This window comes from Phacochoerus africanus, chromosome 8, assembly GCF_016906955.1.
Source record: "Phacochoerus africanus isolate WHEZ1 chromosome 8, ROS_Pafr_v1, whole genome shotgun sequence".
NCBI lineage: Eukaryota > Metazoa > Chordata > Mammalia > Artiodactyla > Suidae > Phacochoerus > Phacochoerus africanus.
The window spans coordinates 38,897,457-38,919,593 of record NC_062551.1 but is presented as its reverse complement, the minus strand read 5'-3'; the positions used below and the strand labels follow the sequence as shown (position 1 = coordinate 38,919,593).

At 43.0% G+C, this 22,137-nt stretch overlaps 1 non-coding gene across 1 annotated transcript; it reads right to left on the bottom strand.

Moving 5' to 3' along the window:
- Positions 1–2,693: 2,693 nt before the first annotated feature.
- Positions 2,694–2,800, bottom strand: LOC125134860 (U6 spliceosomal RNA). Its single transcript, XR_007136847.1, has one exon. It is a non-coding gene; the product is annotated as a U6 spliceosomal RNA (small nuclear RNA).
- Between the last annotated feature and the right edge of the window lie 19,337 nt (positions 2,801–22,137).

Below are 22,137 nucleotides of genomic sequence, written 5' to 3'. Positions count from 1 at the left end.
TTGCGAGTTGTGGTTTTATCTGGATAGATGCTCAGGAGTGGGATGCTGGATCAAATGGTAGTTCTATGTTTAGTTTTCTGAGTCATCTCCATACTGCTTTCCACAGTGGTTGCACCAATGTACAATCCCACCAATAGTGTACGAGGGTTGCTTTTTCTCCACACCCTCTCTAGCACTTATTGTTTGTCGACTTTTGGATGATGGCCATTCTGGCTGGTGTAAGGTGGTACCTCATAGTGGGTTTTGATCTTCAGTTCTCTAATAATGAGTGATGTTGAACATCTTTTCATGTGTTTTTTGGCCATCTGTATGTCTTCTTTGGAGAACTGTCTGTTTAGGTCTTCTGCCCATTTTTTGATGGGGTTGTTTGTTTTTTTGGTATGGAGCTGCTGAAGGTGTTTATAGATTTTTGGAGATGAATCCCTTGTCAGTCGATTCACTTGCAAAAATTTTCTCCCATTCTGTGGGTTGTCCTTTCGTTTTGTTTGGGGTTTCCTTTTCTGTGCAGAAACTTTGAAGTTTGATTAGGTCCCATTTGTTTATTATAGTTGCAAATAGTAGTCTCTTGTGATCCTTTGTATTTCTGTGATGTCCGTTGATTCTTCTCCTTTTTCATTTCTCATTTTATTGATTTGAGTCCTCTCTCTTTTTTGCTGGATAAGTCTGGCTAAGGGTTGATCAATTTTGTTCATCTTTTCAAAGAACCAGCTTTTCATTTCATTGATCTTTTCTATGGTTTTCTTTGTTTCTAGATCATTGATTTCTGCTCTGATCTTTATGATTTCTTTCCTTCTAGTAACTTCAGGTCCTGTCTGTTCTTCTCTCTCAAGTGAGCTGTTTTAGATATAAAGTTAGCTTGTTTATTTGAGCTTTTGCTTGTTTCCTGCAGTGGGCTTGTATTGCTATAAACTTGCCTCTTAGAACAGCTTTTGCTGCATCCCATAGGTTTTGGAGTGTTGTATCCTTGTTGTCATTTGCTTCTAGGTATTTTTTAATTTCCTCTTTGACTTCTTCAGTGATCCATTGGTTGTTTAGTAGCATCTTGTTTAGTCTCCACGTGGTTGTGTTTTGGGGTTTTTTTTTTGCAGATTTTTTTCTTGTTGTTGATTTCCAGTCATATAGCGTTGTGGTCCGAAAAGATGCTTGATAAGATCTCAATTTTCTTAAAGTTACTGAGGTTGGATTTGTCACCCAGGAAGTGATCAGTCTTAGAGAATGTTCCATGTGCACTTGAGAAGAATGTGTGTTCTGTTGCTTTTGGATGGAATGTCCTATAAATATCTCTTAAGTCCATCTGGTTTAATGCATCATTCAGGGCGTGTGTTTCCTTTTTGGTTTTCTGTCTGGTTGATCTGTCCATTGCTATAAGTGGGGTGTTAAAGTCCTGCATTATGATTGTGTTATTGTCAATTCGTCCTTTTAAGGTTGTTAGCAGTTGCCTTATATATTGTGGTGAACCTGTATTGGGTGCATAGGTATTTAAAATTGTTATATCTTCTTCTTGGATTGATCCTTTCATCATTATGTAATGTCCTTCTTTCTCCCTTAAAATGTTCTTCATTTTAATGTCTATTTTGTCTGATATGAGTATTGCTACTCCAGCTTTCTTTTGATCTCCATTTGCATGAAATATTTTCTTCCATCCTCTCACTTTCAATTTGTATGTGTCCCTAGATGTGAAGTGGGTCTTTTGAAGACAGCATATATATGGGTCTTGTTTTTGTATCCATTCAGCCAGTCTATGTCTTTTGGTTGGGGTTTTTAGTCCATTAACATTAAGGTAATTATTGATATGTATGTTCTTAATGCCATTTTATTAATTGCTTTGGATTTGTTTTTGTTGCTCCTTTTTCTTTCCTTTTTCTCTTGTTCTCTCCTCTTCTGGTTTGATGACTATATTTAGTGTTGTATTTGAGTTGGTTTTTCTTTGTTTGTGATCAATTGTAGATTTTTGGTTTGCAGCTATTCTAAAGTTTTGATATAAGGGTCTATATGTATATGAGATTGTTTTAAGTTGTTGGTCTCTTAATTGCAAATACATCTCCAGTGTCCTGCATTTGTACCCACCTCTTCTCATGATTTCTGATTTTGTGGTATAATTGTGCATGGATGACTTTGTATCTTTACTGTATATATACCTTTACTGGTGAGCCTTGTCATTTGTGGTATTTTTGTTTCTTGTTGCTGTCTTTTCTTTTCTGCCTAGAGAAGTTCCTTTAGTATTTCTTGTAAGGCTGGTTTAGTGTTGCTGAATTATCTCAGCCTTTGTTTAACTGTGAAGGTTTTTATTTCCCCTTCAAATATAAAATGAGAGCCTTGCTGGGTAGAGTAATCTTGGTTGGAGGTTTTTTCCTTTCATCACGTGAAGTATATCATGCCACTCCCTTCTGTCCTGCAGAGTTTCAGCTGAAAAATCTTCTGATAACTTTATTGGGGTTCCCTTGTATGTTATTTGTTTCTTTTCCCTTGCTGCTTTCAAGATTTTCTCTTTGTCTTTAATTTTGGTCAGTTTGATTAATATGTGTCTTGGGGTGTTCCTCCTTGGGTTTATTTTATATGGTACTCATTGTGCTTCCTGGATTTTAGTGGGTGGTTCCTTTCCCATGTTAGGGAAATTTTCGGCTATTATGTTTTGGAATATTTTTTCTGTCCCCTTCTCTCTCTCTTCTCCTTCTCACACCCCTATAACATGGAAAAATATGAAATGCTTCACAAATTTGCATGTCATCCTTGCTCAGGGGCTATACTAATCTTCTCTGTATCATTCCAATTTTAGTGTATGTGCTGCCAGAGTGAGCACTTTGTGTTTTTTTATGGCCTTTGTTTTAAGGTCTATTTTGTCTTTATATGCTTATTTCAACTCCCACATTCCTGTCATTTCCATTCACATGAAATAACCTTTTCCATCCCCTTTCAATATGTATGTGTCCTTTCCCTTAAGGTGAGTTTCTTATAAGGCTCCCTTTTTTATCCAGTCTGCCACTCCATGTCTTTTGATTGGAGCATTCAGTCAATTAACATTTAAGGTAATTATTGATAAATATGTATTTAATGCCATTTAAACCTTGTTTTCCAGTTGATTATGTTTCTCCTTTGTTCCTTTCTTTTCTGTTTTTTGTTGGATGGTTTCCTTTTATTTTATGCTTGTTTTCCCTTCTTTTTCATTTTTGTGCATATACTGTTTGGTTTTGATTTGTGGTTTCACTGTTTTTTCAAGTATTTTTCAAGTATATCCTTTATCTGCTTCATCTAGCCTTATAATCATATAGGTTCAAACACATTCTTAAAAAAGAGTCCTGATTTTCTTAACTTTCCATCCCCACATTTTAGGATTTTGTTTTTATATTTAATATCTTGATGTTTATCCTTTTGCTGTTCCTTGGGTTTATCATTGCTTTTACAAATAGGTTTTTTTTTCCCTTTCCTTTTAGATATGTATACTGGCTTCTTTCCAATTATGATGTTCTCCATCCTATATCTTCTTACTTCTTTCGTATTTAGAGGAGATTTTTCAGTATTTCTTTTAGAATGAGTTTAGTATTGTTATATTCTGACTCTCCCCAAGAAGTAACATTATCCTCATCTTAGACCCTGCTCTGTTCCTAAAGCTGTGTGCTGTCCTTACACTAAGGTCCAGTTTTTTTCCTAACTATGGCCCTTGCTGTACATAACTAAGGCATTGACACTGTGCCTAAATCAGGCCCTGTGTTGTCCCTAAGATCCATATGTGTCCTCAACTAAGGCCCTTATATGTCCTAAGTAAGGCCTTGATTATCTTTGTCTAAGGCCCTGAGTTATTTCCAGCTAATGTTCTGACTCTGCCCCTATAGCCCTTTAGTCTCCAACTAAGGCCCTGACACTTTGCTTGTGTCCCTACACCATCCCTAAGGCCCTGGCACTGTCCCTCACTATATCCCTGAAATCTCTCCAACTAATGTCCTGATTCTTTCCCTAACTATGGACCTGTGCTTCCCCTTTGAAAGGCCCTGAAATGTCCCTATATAAAATCCTGAGCTGTCTCTAACTAAAGCCTTGGCTCTTTTCTAAATTAGGTCCTTTCACTTTTCCTGGCATTTCCATACCTAAGGCTCTGCACGAATCCTAATTCATGCTCTGAACTGTCTCCAACTAATGCCTTGACTCTTTCCCTAAATAAGATCTAGTACTAGCCCTATTTAAGGGACTTGGTTGTCTCCACCTAAGCTTCCAATATCTACAGTAAAGTCTACATCTGTCCCTACATAAGAAACTGATGTTGTTCCTAACAGAGGCAATTCACATTTCTAACCTAAGGTCCTATACTGTCCATACCTAAAGTACTGCTTCTTCCCTAATGCCATACTCTGTTCCTAACTAAGACCATGCCCTGTCCCCAACTAAGGCCCTTATACGTACTTAACTAAGGCACATATAATAACCAACGAAGGCCCTGATTCTGTCCCTAAGTAAAGTCTTAATGCTGTCCTGTGTCCCTGCCTTTTCCCTAATATGGCCAAGGGCTATTTCCAAACCAGGTCCTGACCCTCGCCCTAAGAAACTTATGTGTCCTTAAGTAAGGCCCTAAGTATATCCAACTAAGGTTCTGAGTTATCTCAAACTAAGGCCCTGATTCTGTCCCTAATTCAGGCCCTATGCTATGTCCTATTATGGCCCTAACTCTGTCCCTAAGAAAAGTCCTTTTGTTGTCATCAGCCTAGTACCTGCACTGTTCCTAAGGTCATAAACTGTCCATAACTAAGGCACAGTTATGTCACTAAATAAGACCCTTGCTGTCCATCCTATGTCACTGAAGCTATGCCTAAGGCCCTTTGCTCAATAACTAAGACCATTATGTGTCCTTAACTAAGACCCTGGTACTGTCTGTAACTAAGACTCTGAGTTATAACCAACTGTGTTTCTGAATCTGTCACAATATAAGGTCCTGTGCTATGTCCAGCTATGGCCCTTACTCTGTCCCTAAGAAAAGTCTACACATTGTCCCTAACTGAGGCCCTGACAGTTTCCCCACCTAAGTCCCTATTCTATTACTATTGCCTTGATAGTCCTTAAATAAGGTCCTGAACTGTCCCTAAGACCCTTATGTGTCCTTAACTATGGCTCTGAGTTATCTCCAAATAATACTCTGACCCTGCCCCTAAGAAAAGTCCTAATAGACCCTGCACTATTTCTAATGCCATGAATTGTCCCTAACTAAATGTCCTGGGCTATCCTTAACTGAGTCCTGAAACTGTCCCTATCTAATTCCCTATTCAATCTCCAACTAACTTGCTGACAGTATGTTCCTAACTAAGGCCCTGGGACGTCCCTAAGACCCCGGCACTGTCCTTAACTAAGGCCCTATACTGCCCCTAAGAACATGTGATGTCCCTAGCTAAGGCAATAATTGCTCCTAAATAAGGCTCTACACTGCCCATGTTAAAACCTTTATGTGTCCTTAATTAAGCCCTGAATTATCTGTAACCAAGACCCTGTGCTATGTCAAACTCTGCCTTACTTTATCCTTAAGAAAATCCCTAGTGCTGTCATTAACTTAGACCCTATACTGTTTTTTGTTAAAGACATGCAGCATCCTTAACAAAGGCCCAATTATGTCCCTAGTTAAGGCTTTGCTGGTCACACCTAAGGCTCTGACCCTGTGCCTAACTCAAGCCCTGCATTGTCCCTAAGTAAAGCCACCCACTATCCCTAAATAAGACCATTATATGTCTTTAACCAAGACCTGTATGTGTCTGTAACAAGACCTTGTTATCTCCAACTAAGGCCCTGACTCTTTCCCTATAAGTGTTAATGTTTTCCTCAACTTAGATTCTGCATTCTTCCTAGGGCTGTGGGTTTTCCTTAACTAAAGGCCGATTATGTCCCCAAATAAGGCTGTTGCTATCCATACACTGTGCCTAACTCACTCCCTGTGTTGTTCCCAACTATGGCCATGCACTGTCCCTAAATAAGACCCTTATCTGTCCTTAACTAAACCTGAGATTTTCTCCACCTAAGGAATTGAGTTATTATTGCTTATGGCCCAGACTCTGTCTCTAAGACCCTGTGATGTCCCTAAATAAGGCCCTGGGATATTCTTAAAAGAATCCATGCACCTTAGTCCCACCTTAGTCCTTATTCTATCTCCAAGGCCCCAGCAGCGTGCTTAACTTAGGCCCTGTGCTGTCCCTCTATAAGCCCTGCACTGTCTCTAATGAAGGACTTATAAATTATCCTTCACTATCAACCTGAGCTCTCTCCAACTAATGCCCTACTTCCCTACCTAAGACTCTTCACTGTCCCTAGATAATGCCTTGATTTGTCCATATCTAAGTCTCTGCACTAACCATAACTCAAGCTCTGAGCTTTCCCTAATTAAGGCCCACTCTCTTTACCTAATTTGGGCCCAGCCTTATCCATATCTAAAGCCCTAAGTCTCTCCAACTAAGACCTTCAGTTAATTATATTAAAGGCCCTGACTCTGTCCTAAGCAAGCATTAGTTGTCCCAAACTAGGCCCTTCAATCTTTTAAACTAAGGTTGTTCACTGTCCCTATTTAAGCCCTGTTCATTCCCTAACTAATGCCATGCTCTGTCCCTAATAAGGTTCATATATGTCAAGTAAGGTCCTGAGTTATCTCTATCTAAGGCTCTCACTTTTTCCCTAAGGCCCTGTGCTATGTCCAAATATGGCCCTGTCCCTAAACCTAACCATAACACTAACCCTACCTAAGGCCCTACACCACTCCCAAGACCCTACACTGTTCCTAATTATCACCCTGAGCTGTTTCCAACTAACATCCTCTTTCCCTAAATATGGCACTAGGTTATCTTTAATATGGCCCTGAATTCTCCATAACTAAAACCCTGAGATTTCTCTAACGAAGGACTTGGCTCTAGGCGATTCTTAAAAGAGGTCTGGACACTGTTCCTACCTTTTTCCCTAAGCTCTCTCCAACTCAGGCCATGACAGGGTGGCTAACTAAGGCTCTCCAATGTCCCTAACACCCTACACTGTCCCTATCTCCCTGAGCTGTCTCCAACTGACATCCTGACCCATTCCCTAACTGTGGCACTGGGCTGTCCCTAACTAAAACCCTGAACTTTCTCTAATGCCTTACTTTTCTCTAGAACTAGGTTCTGTGCTGTCCCAAGCTAAATTAGGCCCTGAAACTGTCTTTTCTCCTTAAGTTATCTCGAGCTAAATCCCTGACAGTTTGCCTAATCTGTCCCTAACTAACAAAAGGCACTGCTTTTTTAGCAAGGTCTCTAACAAAGAACTTGAACTATTTCCAAAATAATGCCCAGACTCCAACCCTCACTAAGGCAATGACACTTACCCTAAGTAATAAGGCCTTTAAGTGTCCCAAACTAAGATCTTGAGCTAACTCTATAAAGGCACTGGCTCTCTCCCCAAGTATGGACCTGATGTTTGTACCGAGGCTCTCCCCTCTTCCAAAGGTTGTGAACTGTCCCAACCTAAAGCCATGACCTTTCCTAACTAATGCCATGCCCTGTCCCTAAGGCTATGCATGGTCCCTGTTTTGTTCTGAACCTGCACCCACAACAATGTGAACTGCAGATCTTTGGCTTCACCACCTCCACTGGGAGAATTAGCTTAGCCTGCTGTGGGACACTTCCTGTAGGATTTTCAGAACCACAAAAATTAGAGAGCTCATGCCCTTGTGTAGTCACATTTAACAGGACCCAAACTTTGTGTGCTAGTGTCCTGGTGACCCTGCTGCAGCAGAGCCACCCAACTCCCACCACAGCCCATTATTCTTTTCCTGATCATGGCTGCCCTGCACCTCCCAGCCTGCCCACCCCTTGCAACTGGGATGCTGTGTCTCCTGTTACCAAGGGGAAGTGGTAGAGGTGATAAGAGCCTTGGCCAGCCTGTGTCCTAGGACAGAGGGCATGGTGCACACGTGGGCACCCCATCCCCTCCTGGTTGGATCCCTCCACCTGGAAACAGGGATGATAAACAAGGTGGAAAGATCCTGGGCCCCAACACCTACCTGCCCTGAACTCTCACATGAAGGGGACAGAGACATCTTGAGCTTTAGCCCATGGAGGGGGGCACTTTGTTCCCATAACAAAACTTTACCCTAACAGTTTTTAAAGTCCCTTTAAAAATCCTCCTCAGCCATTTTGAGTTTATTTTTGTGCATGGTGTGAGGGTGTGTTCTAGTTTCATTGCTTTGCATGCAGCTGTCCAGGTTTCCCAGCAAGGCTTGCTGAATAGACTTTCTTTTTCCCATATTATGCTCTTGCCTTCTTTGTCAAAGATTAATTGACCATAGGTGTCAGGGTTTATTTCCGGATTCTCTATTCTGTTCCATTGGTCGGTCTGTCTGTTTTGGTACCAGTACCACACGGTTTTGATGATTGTGGCTTTGTAGTATTTCTTGAAGTCTGGGAGAGTTATGCCTCCTGCTTGGTTTTTGTTTCTCAGGATTGCTTTGGCGATTCTGGGTCTTTTGTGGTTCCATATAAATGTTTGGATTGTTTGTTCTAGTTCTGTGAAAAATGTCATGGGTAATTTGATAGGGATTGCATTGAATCTGTAGATTGCTTTGGGTAGTATGGCCATTTTTACAATATTGATTTTTCCAATCCAGGAACATGGAATATCTTTCCATTTCTTTACATCTTCTTTGATTTCCTTGATTAAAGTTTTATAGCTCTCGGCATATAGGTCCTTTACCTCTTTGGTCAGGTGTATTCCGGGGTATTTGATTTTGTGAGGTGCAATTTTAAAAGGTACTGTATTTTTGTACTCCTTTTCTAATATTTCATTGCTGGTATACAGAAATGCGACTGACTTCTGAATGTTAATTTTATATCCTGCTACTTTGCTGAATTTATTAATCAGTTCCAGTAGTTTTGGGGTTGAGTCCTTAGGGTTTTCTATGTATAGTATCATGTCATCTGCATACAGTGACAGTTTTATCTCTTCTCTTCCTATATGGATGCCTTTTATTGCTTTTGTTTGTCTAATTGCTGTGGCTAGGACTTCCAAAATTATGTTGAAGAGCAGTGGTGAGAGTGGGCATCCCTGTCTTGTTCCAGATTTGAGTGAGAAGGCTTTCAGTTTTTCCCCATTGAGTATTATATTTGCTGTGGGTTTATCATAAATGGCTTTGATTATATTCAGGAATGAATTAAATATACAACAGGACACCATCAAACTCCTAGAAGAAAACATAGGCAAAACACTCTCTGACATCAACATCATGAATATTTTCTCAGGTCAGTCTCCCAAAGCAATAGAAATTAGAGCAAAAATAAACCCATGGGACCTCATCAAACTGAAAAGCTTTTGCACAGCAAAGGAAACCCAAAAGAAAACAAAAAGACAACTTACAGAATGGGAGAAAATAGTTTCAAATGATGCAACCGACAAGGGCTTAATCTCTAGAATATATAAACAACTTATACAACCCAACAGCAAAAAAAACAATCAATCAATGGAAAAATGGGCAAAAGACCTGAATAGACATTTCTCCAAAGAAGAGAGACAGATGGCCAGCAAACACATGAAAAAATGCTCAACATTGCTGGTTATAAGAGAAATGCAAATCCAAACCACCATGAGATATCACCTCACACCAGTCAGAATGGCCGTCATTAATAAATCCACAAATAACAAGTGCTGGAGGGGCTGTGGAGAAAAGGGAACCCTCGTACACTGTTGGTGGGAATGTAAACTGGTACAGCCACTATGGAGAACAGTTTGGAGATACCTTAGAAATCTATACATAGAACTTCCATATGACCCCGCAATCCCACTCTTGGGCATCTATCCGGACAAAACTCTACTTAAAAGAGACACATGCACCCGCATGTTCATTGCAGCACTATTCACAATAGCCAAGACATGGAAACACCCCAAATGTCCATCGACAGATGATTGGATTCAGAAGATGTGGTATATATACACAATGGAATACTACTCAGCCATAAAAAAGAATGACATAATGCCATTTGCAGCAACATGGATGGAGCTAGAGAATCTCATACTGAGTGAAATGAGCCAGAAAGACAAAGACAAATACCATATGATATCACTTATAACTGGAATCTAATATCCAGCACAAATGAACATCTCCTCAGAAAAGAAAATCATGGACTTGGAGAAGAGACTTGTGGCTGCCTAATGGGATGGGGAGGGAGTGGGAGGGATCGGGAGCTTGGGCTTATCAGATACAACTTAGAATGGATTTACAATGAGATCCTGCTGAATAGCATTGAGAACTTTGTCTAGATACTCATGTTGCAACAGAAGAAAGGGTGAGGGAAAAATGTAACTGTAATGTATACATGTAAGGATAACCTGACCCCCTTGCTGTACAGTGGGAAAATTAAAAAAATATTAAAAAATCCTCCTCATCTGTAATAGAAGATAAGGCTTAATTGTATCCCAATTTTCTCAAACCACAGCCTATGCTGAGACCACCACTAAGGTAATGGTGCTTAAGGGAAGCATCTTTACTTTCACTGGAGTTCAGCTCCCCAAGCTCTGCCTTCAACTTAAAGGAGAAGTTTCTTTGACAACCAAGCTTCAAACCTCTTTTCAAACTTTCTTATTCTAGTCTTGCTGAGCCTAAAGGGACAGTGCTATCACCACCTGCCAGAAAGTGATTCCTGCAAGCCTGTAGTTATTGGTTGCCTGATGAATTCCTAGAGAAGCAAACTTTGCAAGGTAATGACTTCTGGACTTGGCACTAGGTCTCTCTCCACAAACGGGGTAGAGTGGCTGTTTTCACAGCCCTAGGTGGAAGCGCTCACCTTTTATGAAGCCAGGCCTTGATCATTTACAGGTGCTTCCAGGGTCCTCATTCTTCCTAAACCCCCCACTCACATGGCTGCTGTTTGCCAGTCTATACAGGACCTTGTTTCTCTTAAAATTAAGGTTATTTTATACACAGAGAATGGATTGAATGATGACTCCAAAAGATGTGTCCCCCATAACCTGTGACTAGCACCATACCTGGGGAAAGTGTCTTTCCAAATGTAGTTGAGATGAGGTCATCTTCTGTAGGGTGGCCCTAAATTCCATGGCAGAGACCTGATAAGAGACAAAAGAGGAGACACAGACACAGGAGAAGCCACATGATAATGAGGCAGACATAGGAAAGAGGCAGCCACAAGCCTAGGGACCCCTGAACACCCCAGAAGCTGGAAAAGGCAGGAAGGACCCCCACAGCAGAGAGATTTCAAGACTGAGATATATTGATCTCAGAAGTCTAGACTCCAGGACTTGGGGAGGATAAATTGCTATTGTCTTAAACCACCCAGTTTTTGGTCCTTTGTTAGAGATGCCACAGAACAGTCACTGAGACACTGCTCTGCAGGATCCTGGAAGAGTGGGTCTCACTAAAGGCAGATAGAAAACAGATTATGGAGAACTCAGAGTCAGCATTTCCCACCCACCCCCTCCAAAAAACCCCAAAGCAGTGGCTGGACACCAGAATGCTCAGGGATCAAGTCTGAAGCCCATTCCTAAGGGTGCTGGTTGCACAAAGCCTCCCCAGGTTCTTATGCTGTACCTGTGGGGTATTTCAACCTTGATTGAGGACTTTTTACATTGCCATTCACACTACTAATTAAGAACCTGCAAGTTACACAGATGAAAACCCAATCAGGACACTCATTACACTGATGAATAATTCTGAAGTTGGCCAGAAGTGGGAAATTTTCTCCCATGTAGCTAGCAGCTCCCCACAAGAAGTGTCCTCATTGGAAAGCTGATAGACCAAGTAGAGGGGTCCCTGAGTAAATGCTGGTAAATGCTGCTCCTGAGCCTTATCCACCCTTCCAAGGTAAACCATCTGAACATGTGCAAAGACTTTAAAAGCTGGTTTCTTGGTGCTATGCACATGACACCATGCTTGCCGAGTTGGCATCTGTAGGCCATGTGGGAGATGGTCCTAGCCTAGGGGCTTTTCTGTAAGCTTTCTATCTGCCTACCTGAGTTACCCATCTTAACTGAGCCCTCTCTGACTTTTTTCTTGCTTCCTCACCTCTGCCTGGGGAAATCGCCCAATGGCAGATATGGGCGACACATCCTCTTCCTTAGCAGGTTGTGGCTTGGCAATTCCTGTGGAAGGTCCAGCAGAAGACCACTCAGGCTGGGCCACCTGCAAGGCTATGGCTCCTCACAGCCTCCAACCAGCCCAGCCCCACCGTCTGAAAATATGGTCTCAGGTACAGCTGCAGGTACTCTTACTGCCTGGAGGGGCTATTTATACAGACCTTAACCCAGTACACCTGGGAAGGACTGGATGGCTGGGTCACACTGCCCAGGTCAGCCAATCTTCACCCATCAGGGGCTCATGGTTGCAGAAAGTGGGCCTTGCTGCACAGGCTAGGTACAAGGAAAAGGTATGAGGTCAGGATAGACATAAAGCTGCAGCTCTAGCTTGTTTTCTAATCATTTTAACTGGCTGATGAGTGGGAGACAATTTCAAGAAGACCCTTTCTTCATGAGAGAAATCCAGGAGTTAAGGAGTAGAGGGGAGGTGGGTGGAGACAGGGACAAGCTACCCTGGTGCAGTGGAAGCCTATGGAAAACCCAGTGGAGGGAGGCTGCTCAGAGTGAAGCCAGGGGCACAGACATGTCCAGGAGCTGCTGTTTGTTAGTGCAGATCCTGCTCTGAGGTGCTCAGTGTAAGCTCTAACCAGTGGGGCTGAGGGTGGTCTGCAGCGAGGCCTATGTGCATAGTGCCTGTGTTTGGAGCTCTGTCAGGGTACCTGCCCTTGTGAGCTCCATATCCTGGGAGGGGCCTGCGCTTGTGAGCCCCAGGGGCTGCTGGGTGCCTGCCCAAGTGAGCTCCATATCCTGGGAGAGGTCTGCCCAAAAGAACTCTGTGCACTGGGAGGAGTGTGTGAACAAGCGTCCTCTCTTTGCTATCAGCCCAGAGTTGCTTAGCATGATTTCCCTGTGGGCATTGCTGGAATGATATCAGAAACCAAAGATGCTGCTGGTCCTTGGGCCCCCACCCAGGTTCACCCAGAGTGACAAGGTCAGTAGGTGGGTGCTAGACACTGTGCATGCAGGAGGCCCTATGAGTATCTCTTTCTTCTCCTACCTGACAACACATAGCCTTCCCTAGGACAGAGTGGACAGCCCCTCCCCCCTGCCCCAAGCTGGTGGGAGCTCCTGGTGACCTTGCAGGGGACATTGGAGGGAGGGGCCAGGCAGAGCCAGGTTGGGGACCATGGGGGTCTTTCTGGGTCTGAGCTGGGAATGGATGAGCAGGTGGTGAGTGTGACCTAGTAAAGCTGCTCTGCTGACATGACACTAAACCCACTTCATAGGGACAAGCCTCCTGGGTGACCCCAAAACACTATTGTAAGAAACCTCCAATCAAAGGAAGGATTTGTAACATGAATCCCATGGAAGGTAATGTTTGCAAAGTGAATCTTCCTAAGAGGAGACTGTGAGCTGGTGCCCTCAGAGGAGGGATGTGGAACCATCTAGGGACAGGCAATCACCCTGAGTGGGCAGGGTGTACACTTCTACTGATAACTGTCCATGGCATAGGCCTGATCCTGTCCATATTAGGATCCATTAATTTAGGCATCCTTGTTTAGCAGATGTTTTTTAGGCATAAAGGGGGAACAGCTCATAAGCGTAAAACATTTTCAGAGGAAACTAATATTAGATGACTGTACTGCTCTGTTGTTGATTTCTTTTAGTCACAATTCTCCTGGTTTTAGATCTGATGTGGGGATTATAGAGAAGTCAACATTTAAATCTTCATAAACTGCGCATTTGTAGCTTCAGTATCATTGATTACCTGCAGTTTTATGGTTAGGGAAGAATTACTGATTTTATATATCATGTAAATAATTTGCAGTGATGACAGGACAATTGAGATCATGATGGTGGCTAACAAATTGTTGAAGTTGCCCTACTTGTGCATCTAGTGTATGCGTGTATGAACCAATTTAGTTGTCAACAGGATGGATGCTTTAGCAGGCATCTGGGACAGTGGAATCAGGCCACTTCTGGTCTGTCCTCTGGGAGCCTGGGCTGCACTACAGGAAGCTCCTGGCTGACTTCTGGGTCCTGACCATCAGGTGGTCAGAGAAATTGGTACTGTTTTTGTTTTGTATGTTGAAATGTTTAAAGACAAACATTTTGAGAAGTTTCCAGATGTAGGTGAAATGTGGAGCCTGCTGTTGATTTATTCTCCAAGAAATGGACATCCTATTCTCACAAAGGGTAAACCCCTGACCAGAGGTGAGAGGCCCCACCTATGTGCCCTGTGCCTCCTAGGAGAGCAGCCCTAAACTTGTTTAAACCTGACCGAGTTCTGTCTACATAATATATTTAGACATCTCCATGCCCTGTCTACACTGTGTATATTTAGACCTGACCAGGTTTTGCACAGGCTAGGATGTGGGGACCTGGGTAGAGAGCTTTGAGGGGAGGCATGGGGTCCTGAGTAGAGACACAGATTGGCTTCAGTCCTGGACAGCTCTGTGCCTCTGTCTAAATGTCTGTGCTTAGATGTCAGATCTGGACTGAGGTGTGCTTGTCTGGTCAGAGCCTCTGCTTTGGGTGTGGTTCTCTGCTCTCCTAGGGGTCATTGCTGTGGGAGGGTCCTTAGTTACCCCTGGATAGGGTCAACTTCCCTGAGGCTAGCAGAGGCTCCTCAAGTGAGATATCTCATAATTAAACCAATTCACCAGTGAGTTCCTGCTGGGATGCAGTGGGTTAAGAACCTGACTGAAGCAGCTCTGGTTGCTGCAGAGGTGTGGGTTTGATCCCCAGCCTGGCATAGTGGGTTAAAGGATCTGCATTGCTGCAGCTGAAGCATAGGTCTAAACTGTAGCTTCCCAGGGAACTTCCATATGCTGTGGGTATGGCCATTAAAAATATAAAAATTAAACGAATTCACCAGAATGCACAGGGTGAGGAGGGGTGCAGGTTTTCCTGGTGAATTAATTGCTGGGCATGTGGGTCTGGATATAAAGCCAATTGGCAGCAGGGGAAGTTGCCTCTGGGGTCTCCTACTTGTCTGTCCCTACTCAGCAGAGTCCATACCTGACCTTCTCTTTCAGCCCTGATTTCTCATGAGTTTTCTCAACACTTCAGCAGGACAGAAAATGGCTAAGCCTGCCAGAACCAGGGTAGTGTTGTAACCATGCATTCCTGTCCCCACTTCTCGTTCTTAGGAAATGGACCCCATTCAGCCTCCATGACTTTCCCTGAATTCCAAGGGGCAAGTTCAGAAAGTTGCTGATCAGGGAAGGAAGGAGATGCAAAGCCAAGGGAGGAACAGTCAAGACACAATAGTCCAGTCCTGGGGCAGGATCCTGGTTCCCCTCAAGGGATACACATAACAATATAGGCATCTTATACACCTAAGAGAAAAGTTGTATTCCGTATGCTTCTTTTAGAAATGAATACTTTAAAATTGAACAGTTCAGAGTCCTTCGTTGTCCTTCTCCCTGGCTTAATTACATCCTAAACACAATCACCCCTAAGCTAAAGATTAGGCACCCTGAGTACAGTTGCCCATGGGTTAAAGATCATTAGCACATTATGGTTTTCAGGAACTTTCTTAGTTTGTCCTAATTTCTTTTTCTTTTTTGTGGGGGAGGGGATGCACCTGTGCATATGGAAGTTCCAAGGCTAGGGGTCTAATAAGAGCTACAGCCGCTGGCCTATACCACAGCCACAGCAACAGGGGATCCGAGCTGTGTCTGTGACCCACACCACAGCTCATGGCAATGCCAGATCCTTAACCCACTGAGCAAGGACAGGGATTGAACCCATATCTTCATGGATCCTAGTTGGGGTTCATTAACCACTGGACCATGATGAGAACTCCCTCTAATTTCTAATTAGTATGCTCTTTTCACAACTACTGTTATTCTAGGCAATAACCCAGAGAGTCAAATTGGAATCTCAGTAAGACATCATTTAAAAAAATTATTTTAAGTGAACTGTAGAACACTTCACACACCCTTCACTATTGTCACCTTTTTAAGTGCAGTTTTCCAAAGCCTCAGGTACATTCCCCTTGTTGTGGAGCCATCACACTATCCATAGAACTTTTCATCTTGTAAAACCGAGTTCCACAACCATCAAAGTCTCACTCCCCACCCTCTCTGACAGCCCTTGTACCATGGTCCACTTCTTTTCATGAGTAGTCATCTACAGGGCCCCATTTGAATGGAATCCTGTGGTGTTTGCTGACAAGTCAACTGCTTGCCAGATGGTCTCTGCTCCTGAGGCAGGAAGGACTCTGCAGGGGGTACTCAGAGAGTCTGGGGTACAATCCCAAGAGCATGGAGTTCATGTGGGACACTGTGTCAGGATCAAGACACTTTCTCAGGCCACCACGTCACCCATGAGGAATGTTCCCATGATCCAACTCAGGAGGGCATTGTGGGTGGGCTGGGACCCCAGGAGTCCTCTTCCTGTTCTGTAGTTCAGAAAGCATGTTCACCATGGGTCCCGGATTCACCCCACATCTCAGCTGTCTCCCTCTGTCCCATCTTGAATACAAGAAAGCTGCTTCTACTGATCATCAGGTCCACAGCAAAGGCCTGGTCCTGTTGATATTGGAGTCCTTTAATTTAGGTGTCCAGGTATAGCACCTGTTTTTAGTCCTAAAGAGGGACAGTTTATGAGTGCCAAACATTTTCAGAGGAAATTAATATTTGATTAATACTTGATTGTTGACTTCTATTAGTCATACTTCTTCAGGTTTTAGATCTGGTGTAGAGGTTGCAGAGAAGTCAAAATTTAAGTCTTTTTAACCTTTGTAGTCATAGCTTTAGTATCACTGATGAACTGTATTTTTTGTTGTTGTTGTTTAGGGAAGGGTTGTTGATTTCACGTACCATGTACAGGACTCACAATGATAACATGGCAATTAAGATTAGAGTGGTGGGAGTCCTCTCTGTGCAGTTTTGGTCACCTGCCCAACACAGTTGGTTAAATGATTCAGTGTTGCCACGACTGTGGTGTAGGGTTCAATCATAGCTCAGATTTGATCCCTGGCCCAGGAACTGCATAGCCAAGAAAAAAAAAAAAAAAAGATTGGAGTGGTGACTGGTAAATTGTTCACATTGTTATACTGGTGCATCTGAGGTAAGTGTATGGATCAATTCAGTTGCCAATATTAGTGAAATAATATAGAGGACTAGAAAACTTATCAAAAAACAATTATATTTTGACAATGCCTCTGGCATGTGGAAGTTCCTGGACCAGAGAAGGAACATGCAACCCTTAAGCAACCCAAGATAATACAGTGATAACTCCAGATTAAGAACCCACTGTGCCAGAAGGGAAGTCCCCAAAATAATTATTAATGTGTGATCATGAAAATGTAAAAGTTTTTCCATAACAAGTGATGTTGCCTCTGGAGAGCCTTCCTGAAATGGATACACCTACTGATAAACAGGATTTTTGCCTATGATTTAACTTTGAATAAGTTATATAAATTTATCTGTTATCACACTTATTGAGAAAGACATAATGATTATGGTGTTGGCTTGAAACCATTGACAAGTATTCAATTCCTTATTATTTTTTTTGGCTGCCCCTACAGTATGTATAAGTTCCTGGAACAAGACTCAAATCAGCACCACAGTAGCGACCCAAGCCACAGAAGTGACAATGCTGGGTTTTCAACACACTGAGCCACTGAGGAACTCCCTCTTCCTAATTTCAAATATACACAGGTAGGCACTTCAAACAGAATATGGTGGAGGTCTCTGAGTTGTTATTAGAGAGAATGGCCACCAGAGGGTGCCCGAGCACTGGCAGAGCCCTGCAGCTGATTGGAATTGGTATATACCACCTCAGAGATGGGTTGGAGATGGATGGTGGCAGATGCCCCAGGACGTGCCTGGAGATGAGGTGTAGGCTACAGGTCGCCTCTGACTCTCCAGTCTGAATTACCTCATTTGCCTGAAAGGATATTGTCCTGCCTTCACATCCATGGATCGCTTTTAGACAGCTTGGGTAGCCCAAGGTTCAAACAGCTGGACCGGCTGTCGGAGTTCTAACTGCCTTCGGAGTCTTCAGAGGCAGAAATATGAACCTAAAAGTAGTTGGCATTAATATTAGGCATGTAGTGGGCAGGTTGCATCTAACCTGGAGACTTGTCTCTTGAGGGGTCTCTGAAAACACTCTCCTCTTTCTTTGAACTGAGGTTCTCCTTCCTTTAGTTCACCTTTGAGTAAAAAATCTTACCTCAAGCCAAGTCATGTAAATTAAGAGGGGAGGCTGATTAGTTTAAATCTAGTTTCTGGATTTGGGGTGGGTTTGGCTCATCAACTAAGAGGAATGGGGAAGGATAGGGAGGACTGAGTACCATGGTGGACTTTGAGAGAGAAATGACTCCCTCTGGAAGGAGCTTGGTTGTTCTAGGGCAGGGGGAGGGAAGAATTAAATAAGCTATCCTGTGCAAGAGCCTAGGGCAGTCAAATCCTGGGTTTGTTCATGAGGTAGGAGGAAGGGCTCTGAGTTGTTGTTAGAGAGAATGGCCACCAGAGGGCGATGAAGTACTAGGCAAGCCCAGCAGCTACCTAATGTTGGCACTTCCATGCTCAGAGATGGGGTTTGAGATGGGGATGGTGGATCCCCCAGGAGGTGTCTGGGCAGAAAGGGGTAGGTTCCATTCCAAACTGGCTCACCTTTTAAAAGGTATATGATTCTGCCTTCATATATCTGGGTCACTTTCAGTTGGCTCAGGTAGCTCAAAGTCCACCTGAGTAGACTGGGGGTCTGACAGCCTTTGGTTTCTCTGGGAGCAGAACTCTGAATCCATAAGCAGTTTGCTCTAGCATTGGACATGCAGTTTTCCAGAGTCAGGCTTGCACAGTTTTTGTCATCTTGCACAGCTTTTGCCTGGGCTGGTGGTCGTGAATGGAGAGGGAGAGGTAAATGTACAATTCCTTTTGTGGGCAGATGTGTCCATCCTAGAGACCTGTCTCTTGAGGGATTACTGGAAAAATCCTTCTTTTCCTTCCATCTTAGCACCTCCCTCCTTTCATGCACCCCTGAAGAAAAATCTTACCTAAATCCAGGTCACATAAGGGGTGGCAAAAGAGTATGTGGGGGAAGGATGAATAATGAAAGCCTGAGTCAAAGTGTGTTCTGCTGATTGACTTAAAGGAGTGCTGACAGATAGGGAGCAGTGAGGGTTATGGGAGATTTTGAAAGACCACCCTCCATAAGGATCTTAATTTTTCTGAGAGACAGAGGGGGACCAAATCAGGGTCACAGGTGTTGAAGAGCTGTGCAGAAAGAACTGGTTGGGATAAGGAAGCAGAAGCATAGGGTCTGAATTGTTGGGAGAGGTGAGGGCTGCTAGAGAATGAGGAACCCTGATTTTTCCACCTGTTGCTTGTTGTTAGCCCTTCCAAGCTCACATATGGGGTTGGAGATGGTGCTGGTGGAACCCCCGACTGTGTGCCAAGTGAGCAAAGGTGAGTTACAGGTGGCTTCTGACTCTCGGGTCCAATATGCCGCTCCTGATAGTGGGTACATAGTTCTTCCCTCACAACTAGGGGTCATTTCTGTACTTGTCATAGAGCCCTAAGGCCAGAAGATTTCAAAGGCTATCTTGGGCCTGAATGCCTTGGGATTCCCCAGTGATATAACCCTGAACCCCAAACAATTTGTCTTGAATCTTGGGCATGCAGTTTTCAAGAATCAGGCTTTTGTTTGGTGTGGCATCAGGAAAGCAGCGCTTGTGGACCTGAATGGAGTATGCAGAGGTGATGGTTTTGTTGGGCCAGGCTGTGCTCAGCACTGGGATCTATTCACTGAAGTTTCCTCCAGGTTTCCTTTTTATTTTTTCTACCTGAACCAGTGCTTCCTGTCACATGCACCTGGGGAAAGAACATTAGGTAAAACATTGTCACATGTATTGAGGGGGGCAGATGAATTTCCAGCTGGTGACCTGACTTGAAGTGGGATCAGCTGATGGACATAGAGTAGTGGTGTTGAAGAGGGAGAAGGGAGACAAACACTGCCCTCCCTATGGAGGGAAATGGTGGTTCTTCAATGAGAGTAGGATGGAAGTCAGCTTCCAGTGAAAGTAGGATGGCACTTCCAATACAAGGCTCAAGGTAGCAGAACTTTTTCAGGTTTGGAACCCTAGTGCAAGTATAGTATTGATAGCCACTCTCCTAAATACAAATACTTAACTGATATCAGCAGCTGAGACACCCTTATACAATGAACACTTTCCAAAAGAAATCAGAGGCCCTTTTGAGTGAGCTGGTAAAACAGTTTTTCTAACATTGTTCTTCTATGAAGGGGAATGCTGTATCTGGTATATGATGCCTAGAGTAATTGCTAACATATGGCAGGTGGGTTCGCTTTTATACATGTCATGGGATGTTGACCTAAACTCAGAATGCTGGAATTTCAAAAGTTAGCTTTAGAGAAAGTGTAATCAAACATGTTATTTCTCTTAAGAAAGTTGCAACTGTTTGTAGCTAGAACAAAGCACTCTTATGCCATGTGTTCTTTCAATAAGTGAAATATAGGCAGCACAAGATTTGTTGTTAAAGACGCATCACAGTTCTTAAAGCAGAGAAATGACCTGGTCTAGTCTAGCCTAGCCTAGATCTGTGTTTCCACTGTGAATAAGAGAGGGTAAGAGAAAGGCACTCTTGTTCCCAGACAATATGTCTTCTAGAAGGAGCTCCCTGCCCCAGGCTCAAGTTGGCATAACTTTTTTGTCATGTTTGGATTCCTAGAGCAGGCATATTAGTGGTAGCTTCTATCCTCTATTCCAATACCTAACTGAACTTGGGAGCCAGGACCTATTTCACCTTTATACAAAGAAGAACTCCCAAGAGAAACAAGAGGCCCTTTTGAGGGAGCTCACAAAACAGTTTTTCCAAGTGTTCATCTATGAAGGGAAGAGCTATGTCTGGTGTGCGGTGTCTGGAGTGATTGATAACACCTGGCAGGCATACTCACTTCAGTACATGGACCTCAACTTAAACTCAGAGTGCTTGGTGTTTGAAAGGTTAGCTTGATAGAATGTATAAACGAACATGATAATTCTCTTTGGAAAGTGGTATCAGTTTTTAGACAGAGTGAAGCATGCCTTTGATCTATGAGTGTGTGGGATAGTGTTTTGATTAGAAAGCACAAAGTTTGTTGTTTAAGACATGTAACAGCACTCAAAACAGAAGAACAAACTAGCATAGTTAAGATCTGTTTTTAAAGTTTGAACAAGAAAGGGTTTGAGAAAGGCCCTCTTGCATCCAGACAATAGGTCCTCTGGAAGGTGCTGCCTAAACTAGGCTGAAGTGATCAGAGCATCTTTCTCAGGATTGCAACACCATTGCAAGTGTTCCAACCCCCATCCTCAATACCAATACCCAATACTGGGATCCAAGGTTTCTTTCACATTTATACGACAAATACTCTCCAAGAGAAACCAGAAACACTTTCAAGTGAGCTTGCAAAACTGTTTTCAAAATTGTGGTCTCCTATGAAGGGAAATGCTATATCTGGTGTGTGATGTCTGGAGTGATTGGTAAATTCTGATAGGCATGCTCACTTTTGTACATGGCATGTGATATTTACCTAACCTCAGAGTTCTAAGAGTTTTAAAGGTTAGCTTTACAGAAAGCATAATAAAACACAATAGTTCACTTCAGAAAGTGGCAATCCTTTTTAAGCAGAGCAAAGCATCATTATGCATTGAGTGTGTGGAATAGAGCTTTGAATTAGGAAGAGCAAAGTTTGTTGTCTAAGATATGTCACGGAAGTCAAACAGAACATCTTAGCATAGTTAAGATTGGTTTTTAAGCTGAAAATAAGAAAATACACTCTTGCACTGAGACAATATGTCCTCTAGAAGGAGTTTCCTACCTTAGGCTCAAGCTGGCATAACTCCTGTCAGAGGTTTAGAGCAGGTGTATTCTTACTGGCTACTGTCCTCAATTCTAATACCTGCCTGAGATTGGGACTAGAAACTATTTCACCCCTACACTAAAAAGAATCCCAAGAGTGGCCAGAACTACTTTTCTGTGAGTCCCTACACCATTTTTATAACAGTGTTCTTCTATGAAGGGAAGTGCTATATCTGGGGTGTGATGTCTGAAGTGATTGTTAATGTCTGGCAGGAATTCTCGCTCTTGTATATGGCATGTGATATTGACC